Source organism: Rhinopithecus roxellana, chromosome 9 (genome assembly GCF_007565055.1).
Source record: "Rhinopithecus roxellana isolate Shanxi Qingling chromosome 9, ASM756505v1, whole genome shotgun sequence".
NCBI lineage: Eukaryota > Metazoa > Chordata > Mammalia > Primates > Cercopithecidae > Rhinopithecus > Rhinopithecus roxellana.
The window spans coordinates 75778088-75799593 of record NC_044557.1 but is presented as its reverse complement, the minus strand read 5'-3'; positions in this window follow the sequence as shown (position 1 = coordinate 75799593).

Genomic DNA, 21506 nt, shown 5'->3' with positions numbered 1-21506 from the left:
TCCCCTAGCCCCTTACCCCCTGACAGTTCCCCATTGTGTGATGTTCCCCTCCCTGTGTCCATGTGTTCTCATTGTTCAACTCCCACCTATGATTGAGAACATGTGGTGTTTGGTTTTCTGTTCCTGTGTTAGTTTGCTGAGAATGATGGTTTCCAGCTTCATCCATGTCCCTAAAAAGGACATGAACTCATCCTTTTTTATGGCTGCATAGTATCCCATAGTGTATATTTGCCACATTTTCTTTATTCAGTCTATCATTGATGGGCATTTGGGTTGGTTTCCAGTCTTTGCTATTGTGAATAGTGCTGCAATAAACATACGTGTGCATGTGTCTTTATAGTAAAAAGATTTATAATCCTTTGGGTATATAAGCAGTAACGGGATTGTTCGGTCAAATGGTATTTCTGGTTCTAGATCCTGGAGGAATTGCCACACTGTCTTCAACAATGGTTGAACTAATTTACACTCCCATCAACAGTGTAAATGCATTCCTATATCTCCACATCCTCTCCAGCACCTGTTGTTTCCTGACATTTTAACGATCGCCGTTCTAACTGGTGTGAGATGGTATCTCATTGTGGTTTTGATTTTCATTTCTCTAGTGATCAGTTATGATGAGCTTCTTTTCATATTTTTTTTTGGCTGCATAAATATCTTCTTTTGAGAAATGTTTGTTCATATCCTTTGCCCACTTTCTGATTTTTATTTTCTTGTAAATTTGTTTAAATTCTTTGTAGATTCTGGATATTAGCCCTATGTCAGATAGATAGACTGCAAAAATTTTGTTCCATTCTGTATGTTGCCTGTTCACTCTGATGATAGTTTCTTTTGCTGTGCAGAAGCTCTTTAGTTTAATTAGATACGATTTGTCAATTCTGGCATTTGTTGTCATTGCTTTTGATGTTTTAGTCATGAAGTCTTCTCTCATGCCTATGTCCTGAATGGCATTGCCTAGGTTTTCTTCTAAGGTTTTTATTGTTTTAGTCTTTAATCCATCTTGAGTTAATTTTTGTATAAGGTATAAGGAAGGGGTCCGTTTCAGTTTTCTGCCTGTGGCTAGCCAGTTTTCCCCAACACCATTTATTAAATAGGGAGTCCTTTCCCCATTGCTTGTTTTTGTCAGGTTTGTCAAAGATCAGATAGTTTTTCAGAGGCATCAGTGGAGATATATTCCAAGACGTATATTTTCACCATAAGAATACTAAGTATATTAAGGAGATTAAAAATTTATGATCAAACACATCTGCAAATTGGTGGAAAATATAAATTTTCCAATCGCAGTAGTTAAACAAACTGTGTCATCATTATTATTTTCATGAATCCAATTATATTAGTAAATGCTTATTGATTATCTACTGTTGTTCAGGTATTAGATGAGGTATTTGTGATACTGACATTAAAAAGACAACAGTTCCTATTCTTAAGCTTCTTATAAGGCTGTTGGGTTTCCTAGTTGGGTCATTGGTGTCCCTATTAAGCCACACTCATCATCTAGACTCTACCTTCTTTCTTTTTTGTACTTTTTCATGCAAATTTTGTAATACAATTTTCATTTAACTTTCCTTCCAAAATGATATTTTCAAATAAAATCTCATAAAGCCTTTGTTTGAATTGGATCACAGTAAAAGGAATACTCATTTTAATCTGTAGGTGTCAACCATCAGTCCTGAAAAATGGAATTCTAAATGGTATTCAGTAGCTTTGATGATGTGATCACTGATTAAATTTTGCAGGTGATCATTCTGATTTTGATAAATTTTATGATTTAATTAAATGGAAAGCTGTGAGGTCAAGACTAATGTTCAATGTAATCAGTTTTGTAATTGGAGTTTTAAAAATTGTATTTTAAAACACTTCTACTTCCTTTTTTGTTTCTCATTCTTTCTCTTTCACCTTCAATCACTTGGTAATTCTCCAAATCAGCTTAAAAGAAACCAAAGAAAAGTAAACATTACATTAATCATCATCTCTTTTTTTCTCATTTGACTTCATCATTATCACTCTACAACCTGAAAAAGAAAGGAAATTTCCAAACCTAAATCTTAACATTTCCACATTTTATAGTCTTAAATATATATTAAAATGGAAAGGGGCTATCTGGATATTTTATTAAGAAATAAGCTGTAACATACTATAAATCAAGCTTATTTAAATATGTGTCTTTATAGGAACCACTTCCCACTTTCCCTATTAGCATCATTTTTAGTGTTCTCTATTTCTTTTGGAAAATCAGATTTGTAAATATTTTTGACAAGTATGTTACTCTCTATACCTCAACAACCACCTTGGCTAATTTTTAATGTATCTATCCCTTTCTTTTTCTTTATTTTATTAACTTTTATATATTTTATGATTTTCATTCTCTCGTCAATAACTGAAGTATCTTAGGTAGAAATACTGTCATCATTTTTAAAACCAATCCACATATTTATGTCATAGTATCTTTCAATATTATTTGACCATATTATAACATATAATATCTTTGAGACCTAGTATGGATACCATATCATGTGCTGCTTAAAATCCAAGGTGTTTTGCATATAATTACAAATATATTATTAGTCCCTATAACTTGTCAGAAGTGCAGTATGATGAAATGTAAACAACAGAATTGGAGATTTTTAAAATCTTATTTTTATGTCATCCTTTTTCTTTATTTACAACCAAATTCATACTTGAGCATAGGAAATTTCTTATCTGTGAATTTGAGATAATCTCAAGCCTAAAACATCAAAAATGTGTGTATACACATATTTTCATTTTCACATACATTTTTCCATTGTTTTTATATTGTAAATTCTAACAAATATTTCAATCTCATTACTTATTCCATTCCAGACCATCTTCTGTGTTCCAGCCAACTAAATGTCCATATCACCCACCACATGTCATTTATTGAGTTAATGTGTGAAAAAAATATAAAAATTATAAAGATGTACTTCAGAGTATTTTTGCTGTCACAATGGGTATGTTTTTGTTTTTGTGTGTGAAACATGGCAGATATTTTTTTCCTGCTCTTTAGAAATCATGGCTCCTCAGTTTGAATGCCTCTCAATTCAAAAACTCAACCTCACCAAAATAATTATATATGTACTTTTAATTTATGTTTAAGTGTACATGTATATATGAATATATAAAAGACTTGACTTTGCTAAAAATATAAGGAAAAATGCCAATAATGAAAGGGAATGCAAATTACCAGAATTTGAAATATTTTTACTGAAAGCTTGATGCATTTGTAAGTGTCATGGGACAAGTAAGTAAATCTGGTCACTCATGATAACCATGTGGTTTTATTAGTTTCATTTAACGCATATAATCACATTACTGAAAATCCCATGAAGTACCTAAGAAAACTCATAAGCATTTGTTTTAGTACTAGTGGAAAACATAGGAATTTTAGAAAGTCTCAGTATATATCTCTTGCAAATGCCAAAGACTTACTACTCTGTTGAAACCTAAACTCATAATCAAGTGAATTAATTTATATTCTTAAATATTTTATTATATGTGCTACTTTTATACAGAATTATAACATATACCCAATTGACATTAAATCTCATAGTATTTTTTTCTTATTTATGTAACCATGGTTATTGAGTATGTCTACTAAATATTGATTGCATAATTTACTAATTATATAAACCACTATGTTTCTAGTGGAGAGATTATACGTGATGTATGCAGAAGAAAATCAAAGATACCAATTGATATTATGTAAGGATGATTATCGAACAAAACATTTCAAATCAATTTCCAAACCGCTGAATTTACAATGTCAAAACAGATTCAGAATATTATGAAACGTATAAATCTTTCATTACAGAGATATGCACTAGCAGTTTTATTTTTATATTATTTAAGTAATTAAGGTTATTTTTGCCCTAAAACATTAAAAAAAGTATCTTCTGAGTTAATGGTAGAATTATTGTTTTAGGGATCTAATCATTCATTCCATAAATACACTTTGTATCTGTATAGTATTCTAAATGCTGTATTCCAATATGTAAATAAATAAATAAACTAAAGTTTTAAAAAACTAATATTTTTGAAATATTTTTGTTCTTTCATAATGTTTTCCTTTAGCTAGCATGTTGGGTATATTTTCAGAAAGGTATGTGTCTACAATTCTTTGGAAGCTACTCTAAATTAAAGTCACATTATTTCCCTGGTGTTAAATTCTGCTATTTGGAAAGTACATTTACTGTGTATTTTTTAAACTAATGAGCTATAAGGAAATACAATGAATAATTCATATAACTGAAATATTTCAATTATGAGCCAAAAAAATCATATGATCTTAAAGAGTTAATGAAGCCCCAATAATCCTGGCCATTGTAGACACTGGCCTAGAGTTAATATTCATTACAGATAACTTCTTCGATCTAATCTATTTTGCATTATTTCCTAGCTAAATTTGCCTATATGACTTTATTGACTCCTACTTAATGTTTATAGAGAGCTTTGAAGTTGGAAAGTGCTATAGCAGAATCCATTCTTACTAATTATCACATATAATGAGAATTCAGCAACAGATTAAACCTCACTTTGCAAATGACATTTCTTAGTGTAGCCAATGTGAATGTGGCTTCTTTATTTTAAGCCTTGCATACTTTTCTAGTTAGCAGTAATTAATTTGATATTCTTTGATATTTTCAAAGTTAAAAATTATTTTTTCATTTCTTAAAGTACCATTTTATCATGGGAAAGACATTTATAACTTACAGATGTTCTAATCATTCCAAATAAAAATTAACCAGACATGAAAATGTCTGAGAGTATAGACAATTTTTTTCTATATAAACATTTTGTTTTCCTGAACTTAAGTAATTTTACAAATTTCTATTTCACTGTAGGACAGAGAATGCTTGACAAAGATGGCTAGTCCCAAAAGTTGCCTTGGGTTTGCACCACTTCAGGCAAATCTGCATTTACTTAATTCCCAGGTGACCTAAGATTGTCCAATCTAAAAAGTTATTTACTTACATGATAGAGATGAAGAGTTGCTTCTCCAGCAAAGCCTTAGGCAATCGAGTAACTATAATGAATTTCCTTGTCTTCTAGTTTCAACAAATTAATCAAATTCCTGCCTGTTTACTTATTTTCCTCCCTGTGTATCGACTCCATTTGGTAGGAATGTCCTTTTGGTGCTTGTCTATTTGTCTGACTTCTGATGCACTTCATGTGGCATGACTTAGTCTACCGCTCTGCTTTTTCTGTTTTTCGTTTTCTGTTTTTCAGCTTTTCTAATCTTCCTGTGCCTAACTTCTACCCCTCAGTCAGAGAAGAATAATTCATTCTGCCTCATAGTTTCCATCATACCCACTGCTGACAGTCATCCACAATAATCCTGATGATAGTTCAATTTTCCAAATTAGGCATTTTGGTTCACTTAACTAACTATGTTAACTGCATAAGCTTTTTCCCTCTGAAACTACATTTTGATGGATGATAGCTTAGAAGCCAATGAAAAAGAGAGTTCAATTATTCAATTTATAGCACATTTTTTTAAATACCACTTCCAGCATATTGCTAACTTACTGAAAATCAACCTATACCTTTCCACTTCTTAAAGGATGGCAGTCTGCTTTCTCAGTCAGAGCAATCAAGGTCCTCCATAACTTGACCAGTCCATCTTGACTCATATTGTTTGAGAGTAGATAGTGCTCTGTTTCCTTAGTGAGAATGTGAATTTCAAACTCGGCATGTGTGCTACTTCCATTTTCCTCATTAGAAATGGTTTTCTTCTTTATTACATTTCCAATTTTTGTTTCCTTTAATGTCCAACTTTGATTTCATTAAGACTTTTTAAATAATTAAAATCTTTGATTATTTACATTGTTTAACACAAAAATAATTTTTGAAGTTTTGGTTGTCTTATGTGTTTATTGTTTTACATCATTTTACAAACACTGTAACCTATTTGAAAAACAGGAGCAGAGAGCAGCATTCTTAAAAGGCCAAATCAGTCTTAAGTAGGTTCTCAATTCACATGATTTATTACTTTATTGAGACATGGCTATGTTATATATTTGAACTCACAGGAACTATTGCTTAAAAGATTAATATTATTACAGAATTTCTTCTTTAGTTAAAAACCCTTCAGTTATGTGTTTTACTTTAGAGACATTCTTTGTTGTGTAACCAAATTTGTATATTTGTTATTATTGCTTAAAAGTTGTGATATTAAGAAATTGATAGTAGAGGACTAGGTTATGTATTTAGAAATAGGCAGAAGGATTGCTAATTTACAACATATAATACAGAAGACCTTGGTAAAAATTTAAACGTGATTGCATAAAACCAAAATTATCACTGTGTACTTTCGTCCTCAAACCAGTCCCTAAGGATCATGATGGTTCATTGTTTTCTGCTTCTTTTAGAAAAACCTATACAGATATAAGAACATATTTTGCATATGCATATAGATAGCTGTTGGCACGTACATGTAGGTATATATGTAGATATATTTGACATATAAATGTACATACATATATATACTTGTACTTTATCATTCACCTACATCTATGTCTACCTATCTATATATGAGACAGTGAGAGAAAATAATACATTTCGTGCTATTCATATTTATTTTTTAATTTGCTTTTCTCAAATAAATGATATAGTTCTATAAGAGTCATTATATTTTAACTTATAACAATAGCAGCTGGAGAGTATTTCATAACGTTTGTATAATATAGTTATGCAATTAAATGCTATGTTTTTAAAAGCTACAAAAAACCCTCCTTTAATTGTGATCTCCACCAATATTTATTATGTGATTTTTCAACATAGAAGGAAAAGATTACTTAATCAAGAGGAACACATTAATCAAAACTTGAACTGACTTCATTTCTTAGTGTTCCTTATGTTTCTACAACAGAGAGGTGACATGCTCTTTCCTCTACCTGGAATGCTTTTTTCCATATCTATCTGGTACTTCCTACACATTTCCTAAACTTCAGCTTAATGCCAGTATGTCAAGAAAAGTCTCACTGCCCTAAACCAAAGGATTTTACTGTATCTTATCACTTCAGTGCTTGACATTTAAAAATCTGATGACAATTATAATTACCAATTATTTGTGTACTTTTTGACTAATGTCTGTCTGCTTTTACCAGACTAAATTTCATGAGGTTGTCAGCTATGGTTGGCACTGTCTGTGGTAAACAATAGGCCCTCAAAAAGTATCTGACAGTTAATAGAAAATATCTGACAGTTAATTAACAAGATCTTGAAAAATTACAAGCTTTAGCATCATCAGTCGGTGCAACCTAGAAGTAGTTGCTTTGTATAAAGCCCAACACTATGCTAAACACTTCACAGGATTTATCCTCTTAATCTTTACTACAACTTCTAGGTAGCTTTTACTATTAGAGTTTTACATAAGGAACCTCAGATTTAGTGTATATTGATTGCAAGTTCTAACCAGAATTATTAGAAAAATTTAAAGTAAAATTAGTTTTCTCTGAACTTTTATATTGAGGGCAAGTGTTCAATCACAAGAGTGATACAGAACAGACACCGATTTTTGTCATTCAGTGACTGTGTTCCTGCCACAAGGTCAGCTCTGTGCTAACCTACGCTCTTTATTATATCTTCTGTTAATTGACATATCATTTTACTTTTTTCCGAGTCTTAAAAATCTGTCTGGAGCTTTCAACTTGACTGCATTGCAATATATATAACTTATTTGCAAATTTATAATTTCCAAAAAGAAGTAGTATATTGAATTCTGTATAACAATGCAATTCGTGTTCTCTATATTATATTCCTGCTTTCACTATTTTAAATTGTAGTTAAATATGTTTTCTTTTTATAATTATTAACAGAATTATTGAGATATAATTAATATACCATATATGAATATATGGTATATATTTATAAATCTATATTATATATGTGTATATATAGTTTTACTACCATCAATGTAATTTCTTGTTAGTACATTCACCCCCAAAAAGAAACCCCTTACCCATTTCTTACTCATGAGTAGTCACTTCCCCAAACCCCGTTTTGTCAGTGCCACAGAAACCATGAAATTACCCTTTGTCTCTACATATATTTATCCATTCTGTGCACTTCACATAAATGAATAATACAATATGGGTTACTTTGTAATTGGTTTATTTCATTTACCATAATGTTTCAAGTATTATCCATGTTGTACCATGTATCAGTACTTCCTTTTATAGTCACATATTCTATTGCATAAAAGTAACACTTTTTACTTATGCTATTATTCTTCAGTTGATGGACATTTTGGTTGTTTCTGGTTTGGACTATTATGAATAATAAATATTTTATGAATATTCATATATAAGATTTTGCACATATATGTATGCGCAGACGTATATATTTATTTCTCTTAGGTATACAGTAGGAGTGGGATGGCTTGGTCATGTGTTATGTATATGTTAATATTTTAAGTGATCATTAAACTTTCTAAAGCAGCTGTATTACATTCCTACCAGCAAAGTATGGTATGAGAAATGAAATATAATTTCTCCACATTCTTGTCAACACTTGTTATTATCTATCTTTTTGTTATAGACATGTAGCAGGCATGAAGTAGTATCTTTTCATGGTTTTAATTTGCATTTCCCTAATGACTACTGATATAGTGAATCTTATTATATTTTTATTGGGTATTTGTACATTTTTGGAATAAATGTTTAAATCTGCTGCCCAATTTAATTGAATTATATTTTTTCTTTTTCTTTTTTTCTTTAATTTTACTTTAATTTCTGAGACAGGTGTCACTTCTTCTAAAATCGACCATATAATTAGAAGTAAAATACTCCTTTCCATATGCAAAAAATGGAAATCATACCAAACAGTCTCTCAGACCACAATGCAGTCAAATTAGAACTCAGAATTAAGGAACTCACTCAAAACTGCACAGCTACATGGAAACTGAACAACCTGCTCCTGAGTGACTACTGGGTAAATAATAAAATTAAGGCAGAAATCAAGAAGTTCTTTGAAACCAACGAGAACAAAGAGCCAATGTACCAGCATCTTTGGGCCACAGCTAAAGCAGTGTTAAGAGGAAAATGTATAGCACTAAATGCCCACATCTGAAGTTTAGAAAGATCTCAAGTCAACAGCCTAACATCACAGCTAAAACAGCTAGAGAAGCAAGAGCAAACAAATCCAAAAGCTAGCAGAAGACAAGAAATAACTAAGATGAGAGAAGAACTGACGGAGATAGAGACACCAAAAACCCTTAAAAAAATCTATGAGTCCCAGAGCTGATTTTTTGAAAAATCTAATAGAATAGATAGACCACTAGCTGGACAAATATAGAAGAAAAGAGAGAAGAATCAAATAGATACAATAAAAAATGATAAAGGAGATGCCACCACTGACCCCACAGAAATACAGACTACCATCGGAGAATACTATAAACACCTCTACACAAATAAACTAGAAAATCTAGAAGAAATTGATACATTCCTGGACACATACACATTCCCAAGACTAAATCAGGAATAAGTTGAATCCTTGAATAGACCAAGTACAAGTTCTAAAGTTGAGGAAGTAATTAACAGCCCACCAACCAAAAAAAGCCCAGGACCAGATGAATTCACAGCCGAATTCTGCCAGAGATACAAGGAGGAACTGGTACCATTCCTTCTGAAATTATTCCAAACAAATGAAATGGAAGGATTCCTTCCTAACTTTTTTATGTGGCCAGTATCATCCCGATGCCCAAATCTGGGAGAGACAGAACAAAAAAGAAAACTTCAGGCCAATATCCCTAATGAATATCGATGCGAAAATCCTCAATAAAATACTGGCAAACTGAATCCAGCAGCACATCAAAAAGCTTACCTACCATGATCAAATCAAATCGATTTCATCTCTGAGATGCAAGGGTGGTTTAACATATTCAAATCAATAATCATAATCTATTCCACAAGCAGAACTAGTGACAAAAACCACATGATCGTCTCAATAATTGCAGAAAAGGTCTTTGATAAAATTCATGTGAAAAACTCTCAATAAAAGAGGTATTCATGGAACATATCTCAAAATAATAAGAGCTATTTATGACAAACCCACAGACAATCATACTGAATGGGCAAAAACTGAAAGTATCTCCTTTGAAAACTGGCACAAGACAAGGTGCCCTTGATCACCACTCTAATTCAACATAGTATTGTTGAAAAAAGTTCTGGCCAGGGCAATCAGGCAAGAGGAAGAAATAAAGCATATTCAAACAGGAAGAGAAGATGTCAAACTGTCTCTGTTTGCAGATGATATGATTGTGTATTTACAAAACTCCATCATCTCAGCCCGAAAACTCCTTAAGCTGATAAGCAACTTCAGCAAAATGTCAGGATACAAAATCAATGTGCAAAAATTACAAGTATTCCTATACACCAACAATGGACAAGCAGAGAGCCAAATCATGAATGAGTTAATTGTTTTTATTATTGAATTGCAACAATTATTTATTGATACTGGGAACAAATTCAGTATCAAACACATGAGTCACAAATATTTTCTCATTCTACATGTAGTCTTTTTACTTTTTTTCTTTCTTTTTTTTTTTTTTTTTTTGTTTGAGACAGGGTCTTCCTTCTGTCGCTAAGGCTGGAGTGCAGAGGTGCGTTACAATCATAGCTCGCTGCAGCCTCGACCTCCTGGGCTCATGAAATCCTTCTACTTTAGCCTCCCAAGTAGCCGGGACTCCAGGCCTACAGGCATGTATCACCACGCCTAGCTAATTTCATTTGTATTTGTGTGTGTGTGGCAACAATATTTTGCTGTGTTGCCTTGGCTGGTCCTGAATTACTGGTTTCGAGGGATCCTCCCTCCTCGACCTCCCAAATTGCTGGGACTACATGTATGAGTCACCACACCCAGACTCACTTTCTTAATTGTATTGTTTGGATTACATTGGTGCAAAAGTAACTGCCACTTTTGCCCAGGTAATGACAAAAACCACAATCATTTTCTTGCACCAACCTAATAGTACCAAATGTATGTTTGTATGTGTCTGTCTTGTACCTAAGAAGGTATTGCCTAATCTAAGGTCATGGATATATACTGCTATGTTTTCTTCAAAAGGTTTCAGTTTTAGTTTTACCTTTTAAACTTATTTAAAAACATTCAATTCATAATTTTCATCATGTACAGCTGAAAATTTGTTTACGTTTTCTCATCTATCTATCCATGAATGAGAATGATTACCTAGTTCCTTGAAGCTGCAAGTGCAGAGTGTAATTCTGTTACATTTTAGAGTTAACTATAAAAACATCAATTCAACCTAATCAATGTTGTCAAATGGAAACATTTGTTGTATTTATTTCCTTGTCTTTCTTTTCTTTTCTTTTTTTTTTTTTTTTTTTTTTTTTGAGATGAAGTCTCACTCTAGTGCCCAGGCTGGAGGGCAGTGGCTCCATCTCTGCTCACTGCAACCTCCACCTCCCAGGTTCAAGCAATTCTCCTGCCTCAGCCTCCCTCCCAAGTACCTGGGATTACAGGCGCCTGTCAACACACTCAGAAAATTTTTGTATTTTTAGTAGAGACAGGGTTTCAGCATGTTGGCCAGGCTGGTCTCCGACTTCTGACCTCAGGTGATCCGCCCACCTTGGCCTTCCAAAGTGCTGGGATTACAGCCCTGAGCCACCGAGCCAGGCCAATTTGTTGTGTTTCTATATGGTTAACATATGGTTAACCATATGTATGTTTAACCTCCAGGATTTCTAAATGTGAACTTCAGTCTCAATAATTTTTATTTTATTTAATTTTTATTTGTATTTTTTTTTTTTGCATTTGGCCATCCTTAAAATTGACAAACTGACTATTTAATCTTTCCTCTAATTTGCTCACAGTAATGACCTATCAGCCATTTATTAACATAGAAATTGTGGCTCAATATTCTTCTATAATGAATTCATTTTCCTTTGTCATATATTACAGTGAGCACACTGTTAAAATAATGCCGTTCTGGAAACATTTAGAACCTTCAAGAAAAGTAGCATTATACTGTTTAATATAACTTTTGTTTTTAAATATAGCTTTTATATAAGTTACGGTTTTAGTTATGTAAATCTCATTCCAAGTGGATTTTGATAGAGTGATGTAAACTAAAGATTAGTCTGCACCATTATAGCATTCAGTCAACATACTGACTTAAGGGGAAGCTTTAAATTTGGCCTTTCTTATGTCTGTCAGAGCCAGTGAGCACATGGTCCTAAGTGCTCTGTTTCATCCACATTTTCAATCCTATATTAGGTTTCTTACTGCCAAAGAAGATCTAATGAGCCATTTATAATTTATCTTTTTATAGATTTCAAAGAACCCTGTTAGAATTTTAAATATGAGGGAGAGTGTGAATAGAAGTCTCAGGGAAAATTTATTAAGATACATGATATTTTAAAAAGGTTAAGCAACATATACTTACTTAGAGAGATATTTTAAATTTTAATTAGTGCATGTAAAGTGCCTTCATCATACAAATGTAGGTAGATAGTAATATTGACAAAATAGTAAGCAGTTAAACTCATGTACCTACAAATATTATAAATGTCCCGACAATGATAAAATTAATCAATACATGCCATTTATAAGGAAATCTAAAATTGTATAGAAGGTTAAAGTGCTTGCATGAGTCAGAATAATGAGCAGAAATAATGTGATTTTAAAGAAATTCTGTCAACTGTATCACAATATATTGCCTAACATTTTCAAGTGTCAAATAAGCCCAATTTAAAATGGATAATGTAGAAATATAGTGAATATCCTATGAACATATATCAAGTGTTTATTATAAAAATGTGGTGTGCAGAGGGAGAGAGTAAGTCTAAGCATAATCCTAACTCTCCCAAATATTTTAACAGATTCAGACAGGCAGAAAAGTGCGAAATTAACTCCAGACCAACTACAATATATTATTAAAAACATAAATGAATAATTGTGATATAAGAAGATGGAAGTGTTATTTTAAGTTGTTTCTTTAAGGAAGTATCCATTGTTTCTCACTTATACCCATTAGGACAGCTAGTCTATTTTTTAAAAGAAGAAGAGATAGCAAGTGCTGATGGGGATGTGGAGAAATTGGAACCTTTGTGCATTGCCGGTGAGTGCAGATGTAAAATGTGCAGCTGCTGTGGAAAACAGTATGATCATTTCTTAAAAGAATTACAGAGTTACCCTATGATCTAAATTTTCCACTTTTAGGTAAATACTTACAATTGAAAACAGAAACGACCAGTGATTTGTACATCAGTATTTCATGGCAGCATTACTCACAATACCCGAAATGTGGAAATAACCCAAGTGTCAATCAACAGATGAATGGATAAACAAAATGTGGTATATTTGCAAAATAGAATATTACTCAGCCTTAAAAGGGAATCAGATTCTGATATATGCTACTGCAGATATGAACCTTGACAACATACGTTAAGTGATATGCTAGGTGCAAAAAGGATAAATAATATGTGATTTCATTTATATGAGGTACCCAGAACAATTTCATTCATAGAGACAGAAAGTATAATAGTGGCTACATGGGGATGGTAGAAAAGATAACAGAGTTATTGTCTAATGGGCACAGAGTTTCAGTTGTGGATGATAAAAAAAAAAAAAGATAGTGATGATGGTGATTGCACAAGAATGTCAATACACTTAACGCCACTGAATTGTACTCTTAAAAATGGTTAAAATAGGCAGGGCGCGGTGGCTCACGCCTGTGATCCCAGCACTTTGGGAGGCTGAGGCGGGTGGATCACGAGTTCAGGAGATCAAGATCAGCCTAACCAACATGGTGAAACCCCGTCTCTACTAAAAATACAAAAATTATCTGGGCGTGGTGGCGCATGCCTATCATCCCAGCTACCTTGGAGCCTGAGGCGGGAGAACTGCTTGAACCCGGGAGGCGGAGCTTGTAGTGGGCAGAGATGGCGCCACTGCACGCCATGGCTCCTGGGCGACAGAGCAAGACTCGGTCTCAAAAATAAAAATAAAAAAATGTTAAAATGGCAAATTCCATGTTATGTATATTTAAACAAAACGAAAATAGTTTTACAAAAAGAAAATAAGAATCAATGCAGGATATCTGATTTCTGATAGTGTGGAATTTGAGCTAGCACTGAAGAAGAGAAGAATGGAAAAAAGAATAATGTGAGGAAAAAAACAGCTGAGCAAAAGTGCAGATTTATTAAGTTGAACAACAATAACATTGTCACTGTGGCTAGAGCATTAGCTCTATCTATGGATGTTAACTGAACTCAGGAAGAAATGTGGGAGGTCAGAAATGGATAATAATGAATGTTAATCTAAAGCTTTGGGCATTAGTTATTTCGTGCTAAAGAGTGAGTGGTAATTTTGTAGATACTATCCCTGCAAAAATCTTAGTAAAGGCAGAATCAGCTGACAAGAGAAAAGTGTACAGGATGTATATAATATCTGAACCCATGACTGCCTGTGTGTGTGTATGTGTTTAAGGAAACTTACACAATTAAGATAGAGGAAATTTGAGACTGAATCCTGGAATAAATCCTGCAAAGAATTACCAATAGGTTTAAAAGTGCTGCTCCTTAGTACTAATTAACCAACTGAATTAAATTCAAATACATTTATTCTATGCACTACCTATAACATAAAATGCACTCTATATGAATATAAATATTTAAGTATATAATAGTGGACAATTCGATTCACTTTGTTCACTGAGCATACGCTTGTGCAGTCTCCAAAGGGAGATATCTACCTTAGAGAGTGTATAGTAATCTATTAGCATGTAAAAAGCATATTGGAACACTTGCTTATATTGATTTTCTTTCTTTATAATTTATATTTTCCTGAATGAGTTAGATAAATAATATATTAAGAGTCATACATATTTGTGAACTAATGTACATGTTATGAGGTTATATATTGAAGCCAAGTATGTCAATAAAAATTTTGCAGACACCTGTCTTACCAGTTTCTCTAAAACGTACTAAGCTTTATTCTTGAGACAGAGGTCAAAAGTAGATAAATATAGGGAGAATTAAAGAGGTACAGCATTTTTTTCCCTTGTAGTCTTCTTCCAAGACTGAACAAATGCATATATTTTACAAAAGAAAAATATTTTCTCCCCTAAGAATATGAAAGACAATGTTTTACAATCTTTTAGAATTTCATGTCACAGGATATATCCTCTTCTGCAGTACATGAGTTTATATATTATATATAAAAATAAATATTAAATATCAATATCAATATCCATATGAATAAATATATAACAAACAATATATATTTAACTTTTTAACTTCAATATATATTATATATACTTATATATATTTTTAAGTTAAAAAGTTAAATATTTTATGTTAAAAATATATGCAAAGTGAGAGAGAGCACAGTTATCCTCAAGAAATGCATTTTTTTTTTAGAAAATATGAATGTATTTGGTATTTATTGAATTGGTAAAAAGTAGATGGTAAGCATATTAACATTTGTTGTGCTAAAATTAAACATGCAGTTTTAACAAGCAACATTTGAAAGAATTCTTGAATATTTTATCTCTATATTCATATGCTTTATTTTTTCACTCAATGCAAATTTCCGTGTACTGTAAAAATCTAGTGCATAAACTTCTTAAACAATGGGGAAAACATAATTATAAACTACAAAAATGTAATATATTTTAAATTTGAAAAATATTTAAAAGACTATGTTATCCCAAAAGAGTAATCTGAGAAAATCTTATGAGTAGGCTTCAACTCTCTTTAATAACTTTAACTTAAATTACAATATCCTCAGCACCACAATTTAGATATTCTCCATTTGACTCTGGATACACCCATACTAGCTGAAAACAGGCCTCTCTTCATACCTATCAAATTCAACTCTTTGGTCTCCATCAAAACATCTTACTGCTATGTTCCATTCACTTAGTGGCTACTAGTGGATGTTTGCAGGTGATGGGTAATTAATAATTAATCTATTTAGAGGTGATTTTTTATTTAAATATATGTATTCTTTGCAAATTAAATACTTTTATTAAACAAAGCACCAAATCTAGACCATTACTCAATTTCCAAAAATTATAATTTGTAAACATTTTACTCAGCCTTTTTTAGGAAATGCAACCAATTCTTCTCAAATCACAAACCTGAGAAAACTATCTTCTAAATCACTGCATTTCTATACATTTTGGAGAATCGGGCCTCAGGACTCAGATGATATTTTTTTTTCCACATTTAACATTGTACATCACTGTATCACTTTTAAGTGTTTTTCTAGTTTAATGACCTTCTCTAATTTAATCTAAGACATAGTTTTATTTTAATACATGATGCTATAAAAATAAGGCTTAACTTTAAAATTTCAGATTATGTTAGTGAGATTCTGAACAGATTTTACAGAAACCACTTATTTGGATCTCTAAGTAAAGTATGAATTTGCCAGGTTCTAGGTTTTTATTTGTTAATTCTTTTTTTTTCTTTTTTTCTTTTTTTTTTTTTTTTTTTTTTAGATGGAGTCTCGCTCTGTCGCCCAGGCTAGAGTGCATTAATTCTAAGCAGTTTCTACTTACTGGTCTTATGTAGATAAATGTTAAGTGGGCTTCCTGGAAAGGAATAAGAACAGAAAATTGATTCAAAGAGATGCATTACCAATAAAATACTAAGAACAAAAAGTATGGTTAATAGTTTAATTTTACTTATCTGCTTTCAAAACAAGCTCTCCCAAATGTTATATATATATAATTGAAAAATTGCAAGTTAAAATTATTCATATTCATTTTAAATACACATTCAAGAAATATAGATCTTCTGGCTTTTTTAAACTTTTATTTTAGGTTCAGGGTACATGTGAAGGTTTGCTATATATGTAATCTTGTGTCATGAAGGTTTGTTGTACAGATTATTTCATCACCCAAATATATTTTGGTGACTATATATGTGTGTATGTGTATGTGTGTGGGTGTGCATGTGTGTATTGATGGCTGATGTGATACTTCAGTTCTTATTTTCTTAGTTTAAAAGAATTTAAATGAGAGACACACTGTAAAGGAGATGCAGCATGGAGTACTTCATTGTGAAAGAAAAATAATATTTTGAAAGTGAAGTGCAGAATAGACAGCACGCCCTGAGAGAGAGATTTCAGGGCAGGCTGCTTTGTGAGGGTGAGACAACAAAGACCAGCACTAGGGAGACTCCCTTTGTGGGAGTCTTACATGATTGTTCATAAGGAGGTGGAAAGTGGTGTTGCTAGTAAGCATGTTCTAGGTGGTCCTCTGGGTGCACATGTACAGTAGCTGTACATGCTTGTTCATACATAGCATGTTTCATTAGTAACTTAAATCTCCACCCAGGGATGGAGTTTTTACTATTAAGATGAGCAAAGCGTCCGTTTGAGGACAGGTAAAATCAAAGTGCTCCTGCCCTGTAGAGGGGAAAGTCCCTACTGAAGATAGCTTTGCTTGAATAAGCTCAATTAAAATGTGAATGTTGAGGCTTATTGTGTTGACGGTAAGGTCACCATGGTGGCTGTGTCCCAAGAACATGGTCACTTCCTTGACTACCTATCCTGCTCCAGTTTCCCCCTAAGAGATCTTAGGAACTATGATCATATGGGAAGTTGAGGGGTTAGGTAATATCATCTGAAGCTGCCTCCTGCTGACTGGGGCACCGACCCTGCCCACCCGAGGCCCTAAAGTCTCTTCCTGCCTGATCTAATGGAGTATAAACCATGTTGTCTATGGGACTGGTGGGTAACTTGCTGGCGGCCAGAGGTCGAAAGCCTTTGCAAAATCATCATGAAGTGGAGTTGCTGTAAGCAAGAGCAAAAAATAAGTGAACATTTTAAACAAAGTTGGACCAAAAGTTAAAGCTAAAAGTATGGTATTAGGTCTAACATTTAAGTCTCTAATCCATCTTGAATTAATTTTCGTATAAGGAGTAAGGAAAGGATCCAGTTTCAGCTTTCTACTTATGGCTAGCCAATTTTCCCAGCACCATTTATTAAATAGGGAATCCTTTCCCCATTTCTTGTTTCTCTCAGGTTTGTCAAAGATCAGATGGCTGTAGATGTGTGGTATTATTTCTGAGGACTCTGTTCTGTTCCATTGGTCTATATGTCTGTTTTGGTACCAGTACCATGCTGTTTTGGTTACTGTAGCCTTGTAGTATAGTTTGAAGTCGGGTAGCGTGATGCCTCCAGCTTTGTTCTTTTGACTTAGGATTGTCTTGGCAATGCAGGCTCTTTTTTGGTTCCATATGAACTTTAAAGCAGCACACCAACATGGCACAAGTATACATATGTAACAAACCTGCACGTTATGCACATGTACCCTAGAACTTAAAGTATAATTAAAAAAAAAAAAAAAAGGAAAAGGAAACGCGGATAAATTAACTGTTTAAGAAAAATACCAGCTTCACTCAGGAAATCAAGCCCCCTCCTCCCACCCCAACCCCAGAACTCTAAGAGGCCTGTGTGGAGTAAACAGGTGGCACCGGCTTGACTTCTTTCTGAAGGGCGAATCCTCGGGCTCCCACCTCCTTTCGGGGAGATCTGGAGCCTGCCAGTTGAGAAGAAAGGAAAGGACTCCCGGCGGGCGGGCAGGAGGAGGAGGGCTCCTGCCAGGCAGCCCGAGAGGCGCGGGGAGGGGTCCGGAGCACGGGCTACTGCTGGCGGGTGGAAGCGCTCAGTTCGTCCTGTGGCTGCGAGACTCACCCCATCTCCAGCCTCCGTGCAAGGGAATCGCGTTTTCATCTCTCACACGCGGCTGCGTGATGAATGAGCCTGCCCCTGCCAATCCCTTCTTGAGCCGCCCGCAGCGCCTCCTTGGAGGCCTCCAGGGTCACAGGCCTCTCTGCTCTTCGTGTCCTGTGCAGTCATTTCCCACCTGCGCTCAGCTGCCTTCTCCTTGAATTTGTTGCATGTTCTTTTTCTTTGAGTTTTTAACTCTCTTAACAGATAACAACCACCAGCAGCTGTCAGCTAGACCTCACTAAAAATGTACCAGAATCTTTTGGATACAACTCATTATACTATTAATGTCGACATTAAAATAACTTGAGACTTAAGCAGTGAATTTTCAAAAAGCTGAAAATACTTTGCATATAATCAATCATGTACTCCACCAATAACCCAGTAAGAAAAGGCACACATTACATTTTTTTCCTTCCTTCCTCCCTTCCTTACTTTCTCTCCCTTCCTCTTTCCTTCCTTCCCTTCCTTCTTCCTGCCTGCCTGCCTTCCTCCTCCCCCATCTCTCTTCCCTTCAATAAATATTTATTGATCAGATATAAAAAATAAATAAATAAATAAATAAATAAAATAAAAGTATGGTAATGACTGACACCACTAAAGAGAGCAAGGTAGACAATAGCCGTTCCTTCCAAGTTCCCTTAGACTTTCCTATAGATTCAATTTTGTCTGCATAGGTAATCATATTTTTGACATTTTCTTGGACAAAACCAGACTGATTGATAGAAAAACAGCATTCTTCTTTTAGATACGAAGTGGTACTCCTTGCCTGGCTCTGAGAAGACCTAAGGTTCTTTGGTTCTGTAGGACTACAGTGGCCAGGGAGTCTAGCAGTTGTTTGAAGTCCAGTGAGGCCCTTAGCCACTTTTTGGCACTGAAAGAAGGACTGTCCTCAGCTCTAAAGAGAGGATGGGGCTCCTAATTCCTTATTGTCTCTGGCCAAATCCTAAAGAGGCCCAAGGCAAACAATGACCGCCATGAGGCAATTAGTCCCAGTCACAGCAACAGAGCCTTGGTTGCCCTTGGATGTGACAAAAAGTATTATTTTTCGTTTAAACATAGAGACTGGTTTCATTTAAGTCCTCCCTCCTCTATTTGTCACCCATCAGGATGAACTGAGAAATCAGCCGAAGGGAGTAAAGTCACAGTGGTTGAGGGGAATTGTTCTGGAGATTTATAAATAAATGAAATAATGTAAGGAAAGGAAAAGTCTCAGGGATGGAAAATAAAATCCCAAGCCTTAAAGTAGCGAGGATGGTATCAAGAGTTTTATTCTTTGGCCATATTTTAATTATTTTTCAACATATACACTTTAAAAATATTCCAGTATTTAATATATACCCTAGAAGTGTTTCAGTGAGAGCAGAGAGATGGCTCCTAGGTATTAAGAAATCTATACTGAAGTCCGGGAGGCCATAGGCATACCCACGAGCCAAGCTGAACCACGAGGGGTCCAGAGCATCCCTTTGAAATTCCATTAAACCGAGGCCTTAGGAGTTCATGGGTGTTTGCCACGTGTCGTCCTGGGTCTCACAGTGCTGGCCGTCTCCAGGCCCAGCTGAGATGGCCTCTGCCCCCAGCTGAGGATCCCTGATGACTCATCAACAAGTCTTCCCTTACCTCACTGATTTGCCATTTTGACGCCCAATGATAATGCTTTGAATGCCTGGGTGTAGTCACCATGACTGTGCATCCATGTGGACATGCATCCTATGCTCAACATGGATGGCTTCTTGCAAAGTCTCCCAAAAGAGTCTCAGAACACATAGAGCCTAGAGGGACAGGGCACTGTTTGCAAAATTAGATTTAAAGTGTCAAGGTGATCAAAAATTTTTTAAGAGTTTACTTGTTTAACAAACAAGTTACAGTGATCAATCATTACTGGTCAGGCATGGTCCTGAGAGGGACAGCAAAATAAACAGTGAGATAAAAACAGCAAAAGAATCCAAAGACTGAATAATCAGGATATTTCATCTGAATAAGGTAATTATTAATATTGCCAAAGCAGCAGCAAAATGGAAAGTAATCACAAGTACTTGCTCAGAGAATGTGAGTTATTTAAAAGGTCCTCCTCAAATAGCTAAATAAAATAAAGCTAGGAAAAGCAGTGATAGTCAACCAGGTAGCCTGGTACTGCCATAGTACCCATCACGGGTGAAGGGAAAGTGAAATCAATGAAGCAGACAAATGTCTACCCAGGTCATGGCACCAGAAATGCTGATATGATACCTCGGTTCTTGTTTTCTTAGTTTAAAAGAATTTAAACAAGAGACACATGGCAAAAGAGATGTGGCGTATTTTATTATGAAAGAAAAAGAATATTTTGAAAGTGACATGCAAAAGGGACACACAATCTGAGAGAGGGTTTCTTCTCATAAGGTCAAGACAGAAGAGACTGAAAGTACGAAGTCTTTCTTTATGGGAGTCTTACATGATTATGCATAAGGAGGTGGAAAATGGCATTGGTCATAAACATGTTCTAGGTGGTCTTATGTGTGCACACGCACAGTAGCTGTACATGCTTGTTCATAGATGGCATGTCTAGTTGGCATATTAAATCTCCACCCAGGAGTGGGTTTTTAACTTTGATAATGAGCAATGAGTCAGTCTGAGGACAGGTAAAATCAAAGTGCTCATGCTGTCTAGCAGGGAAAGTCTCTACTGAAGATAGCTTTGCTTGAATGAGCTCAAATACAATGCGAGTGCTGAGGCTTATTGTATTGATTGTGTTGATGGTCAACACAGTTGCTGCATCCTGAGAACATGGTCACTTTCTTGACTGCCTATCC